This window comes from Mus pahari, chromosome 12 (genome assembly GCF_900095145.1).
Source record: "Mus pahari chromosome 12, PAHARI_EIJ_v1.1, whole genome shotgun sequence".
In the NCBI taxonomy this organism is placed as follows: domain Eukaryota; kingdom Metazoa; phylum Chordata; class Mammalia; order Rodentia; family Muridae; genus Mus; species Mus pahari.
In genome coordinates this window covers 7,288,076-7,292,440 of record NC_034601.1, presented here as the reverse complement: position 1 = coordinate 7,292,440, position 4,365 = coordinate 7,288,076, and positions in this window count along the sequence as shown.

The window sequence follows — 4,365 nt, the reverse complement described above, 5'->3', positions numbered from 1 at the left end:
CAAACCGCATTAGGATTTTTTTTATTGATCCAACATGTTGGGGACTCCCCTCTCAGTACTCAGGCCAGAGGCGAGACCCAGAACCAAGAAAGAACACACTTTTTATACTTCTGTAAGGGGCAGATATAAGTAACGGGGCAGCTGTCTTATTTTCATTGGTGTAGCAAGTAACCTTTCCAGGCATTGGTTGGTTTGTATAGTGACTGCCTCTGACCTAGTGACTCACTTTGCTTGCCCCCATGGTGGGTCAGCAGAGCAACAGTACATTTTGAACTTATGGGTCAGCTATTGATGTGCCAGAAAACTTGGTCAGCAAGGGTAAGGCAGCATGTGGTTTATCTCGGAATCCAGACTGACGCAGGGGTTCCAAGGACTGGTATCTATGTTATAGCTAAGTTTTGAGAACAGCTAATCTTGCTCCGGCAGCTATGGTCATGACCTCTAGTCAGTCTTCTCAGATGGGGAAGGGGACGGGTGGTATTGAACTATTGAACTTGCTTATATTGGCAAGGAAAGGGAAAATTCCTCAAGCAGCAGGGGTAAGGGAAAAGCTCCTGCAAACAGCTTTGGTGCACATTAGCCAAGCTAAAAACTATTTCTTCAGGCTGGGTTAAGAGCACATACTCCTTCTGTGGAGGGCCTGAGTTTGATTCCCAGCACCTACATCAGATAGCTCACAAATGCCTGTAACTCCAAGTAATCAGATACCTCTCAGATCTTTGTGTGTGTGTGTGTGTGTGTGTGTGTGTGTGTGTGTGTATATATATACACACACACACACAAATAAGTAGTAATTAAAAGAGAGAATGTTTCTTTGTTGAAAAAGAAAATTAGGAAGGGAAGGAGGGAGGGAGGAAAAGAAAAACAAACTTGGTCAGTACGACACCATAAGCCTCTAATCCCAGACATTCCAGAGACAGGGACATCTTTGAATTTGAGGCCAACTTTGTCTACACACAGTGAATTCCAGGTCAGCTAGGGCTACACAATAAGGCACACCTTGAGAGAGGGTAGGAGTAAGAGGGTGGGAAGAGAGAAACACAGAGAAACCCCGACTCAAAAAAACTCAAAACATAAATAAAAAACCCACCAGTCCTCCTAACAGGCATAGAAATTTAAGGAGAACCATAATAGTTTCCAGTTCAATAGTCTCTGGACATAGTGGTGTAAGCCCATTACCTCAGTCCTTAGAAGGCAGAAGCAGCATCAGTAGCTAGCTCAAGGTTAGCCTCAGGTAACCCAGGTCAAGTTCTGAACCAGCCAGGTTCTGACCCTGTCTTAACAACTGCAACCTCAGAACAAAAATAAAACCAGACTGTGAGGGGCCAGGAAAAACTGAAATCATTTTCAAGAATTTTACTACAGCAAAACTTGCCACACAAGGATTAAGGCCTTGTAGTTCGGAGCTCGAGAGATGGTTCAGTGGTTAAGAATACCATCTGCGGGCTGGTGAGATGGCTCAGTGGGTAAGAGCACCCGACTGCTCTTCCGAAGGTCCGGAGTTCAAATCCCAGCAACCACATGGTGGCTCACAACCATCCTTAACAAGATCTGACACCCTCTTCTGGAGTGTCTGAAGACAGCTACAGTGTACTTACATAAAATAAATCTTTAAAAAAAAAAAAAAAAAAAAAAAAAGACCTTGTAGTTCACGTTGAGATCACCAGGAAAGGACCACAGAATCAATCCAGATTATAATTAGATAAATTTATTAAAAAATGCTAGCTGGGTGTCAGTCTTAAAGTCAAATCAAAGGCATACCACCCAGAGGAGGGGTTGAGGGAGGATTTGTTTTTCTTTTTCTTTTTTTCTTTTCTTTTCTTTTCTTTTCTTTTCTTTTCTTTTCTTTTCTCTTTTTTCTTTTCTTTTCTTTTCTTTTCTTTTCTTTTCTTTTCTTTTCTTTTCTTTTCTTTTCTTTTTTTAAATTTCCTATTTTATTCTTGACCTGTGGCATGGATCTAGCCCCTGGGTAGCAGTGGTGTAAGTCCAGGGCCCACTCTTTAATGGCTGAATGTACAAGTTTAAGCAGCACATGGTGGATTTGCTGCTCTGCAAATTGCTGTAGAAAAAAAGTAAAGTGCAAAAGCAGACAAAGAAATCTATAACCTTCTCGGGCTTTCACATTTGTTTGGGCCGTTCTTTGAAGCAGCTCAGAGTAGCGACAAGGATCGCGGAAAGATGCACCTGAAGCAGCAGTTGTGTGCGCCGGGCGGCCGAGCCGCTCAATCGCGGCTTTCCAGCAGCAAAGGCGCAGCAGCAGTCAGAGGAAGGCAGTGCGAGCCTCCTCCGCGGCAGCAGAGGCAGAGGCAGAGGCAGAGGCAGAGGCAGCGGCACTGGCACTGGCACTGGCACCGGCACCAGCGTAGTTTCCCCTCTCCCCAGCCCAAACTCACAGCGCACATGCGAACTGCGCCCGCAGCCCTGGACCATTTGTCAGGACTACTCGTGAGACGGAGGAAAAAAAAAAGAGAGAGAAAGAAAATTTGGGGGTAAGGAGCGCTTGATCAGATCTAATCTCTAATTAATCTGCAGATCAGCCTGCGCCAGAGCCATTCATTGTTTTTTGTTTTTTTTTTCTGGGTGAGGATGAAAGTTCTGAGACCGAGAGAGGGAAGGAAGCGCACCCTCATCTTGGGAAAGAGATCAGGGGAGGGGGAGGAAAGAAGGGGTTTCTCCCCCACTTCTCTGCGCCTCTGGGAAAGAGAGAGGGAAGGGTTTTTAAAGGCAAAAACCACAATTACTTAATTTTTCTGTGGAATTTGCAGCTATATGAGAAACTCCCCCTGCATACAGCTATAAACAAGTAACAAAAGCCTGAGTCTGAGTCAGCAGCTAATCATTTTACAAGCTGCACCATTTTGGGGAGAGAGCCAGGTGTCAGGAGCTTATCTTTCAAGAATTTAAATTAGAGGACAAAGCCTACTAAAATTGGTACCGGTACAAAATAGAGTTTCCTTAGCCGTCACACTCCCCACTGGCTCTTGATCTTATGAACCCAATCACTGATTTGTGTTGAAGTACACAGAATTGGTTTATTTTTAATGTACATCAGTCACCAATTTAAAATGTGGGGGTAGACTGGGATGCCAAGGAGTAGTAAAAGACTGGGTCCAGTTGTGGCTGTTAAGAGTGGTATGCGGGCAGGAGAAATGGTTCAGCAGTTAAGAGCACTGACTGCTCTTCCAAAGGTCCTGAGTTCAAATCCCAGCAACCACATGGTGGCTCACAACCATCCTTGGTGAGATCTGACGCCCTCTTCTGGTGTGTCTGAAGACAGCTACAGTGTACTTAGATGATAAATAATTTTTTTTTTTTTTTAAAAAAAAGGTGGTAAGTCATGGGGACCAAGAAAAAAAGAGACTGGTTCCAAGCAGAAAAAGCCTCAGCTCACTTTGCTCTTACAGCTCAAGTTTTTCTGAGCCATATCTAATGTTTCCCATAAACTCCTGAGTTATTGCCATAGAAATATTTTTCACCTGAGGTAGCACAGCAAATGTCCTTCCGTCATAATTAAAATCTAGTCCTCAATGGTTCTGTAAAACCATTTCTGCTAGGTAAACTACTTGTTTTTACAAGTTGCCTGATGGAGTCGTTTAGGTGCTATATGTCTTGGTCTACTTCACTACTGAGCAGTTTAAAATCCTAATCTTGAATAACTAGAGCTGACACTCCCAAGGAACCTATACTAGTGATTCTTGGGCTCTTGGGCCCGAGTGAGCAGGGCTGACTGGAATGAACAGAGATCCTAAAAGCCAATTCCCAACAACCACATGAAGGCTCACAACCATCTGTACAGCTACAGTGTACTCAAATACATAAAATAAATAAATCTTAGAAAGAAAGAAAAGAAGAGAGAGAGAGCGCGCGAGAAAGAAAGAAAGAAAGAAAGAAAGAAAGAAAGAAAGAAAGAAAGAAAGAAAGAAAGAAAAGGTCTAGGCCTCTGCGCCTTCCTCCAGCAGGGGTTGGGGCCCACTAGGAGGTGCCTGTCAGAGGGAGAAAAGCTAGGGTCTGGCTCTGTTAGAGTGGAGCATGATCCTGTCCACTGAGTGTGCATAGGTGAGAATCAGGGTAAACCCTTGGGACTGCAAGTGTAGAGTCCCCTTCAGACATAGGTTCTGGACTAGCTCAAAGAGTGGGACTATCCTCCTCCTCCCAGGCGCTAGGACAGAGCCCAGCACTTTACTAATGCTTTTACCCACCCCTCCATGGCCTCTGCCATCAGCTCCTGCCTCCTGTCCTGACAGTGATATGAAAGCATTGGCAAACGCCGGGCGTGGTGGCGCACGCCTTTAATCCCAGCACTCGGGAGGCAGAGGCAGGTGGATTTCTGAGTTCGAGGCCAGCCTGGTCTACAAAGTGAGTTCC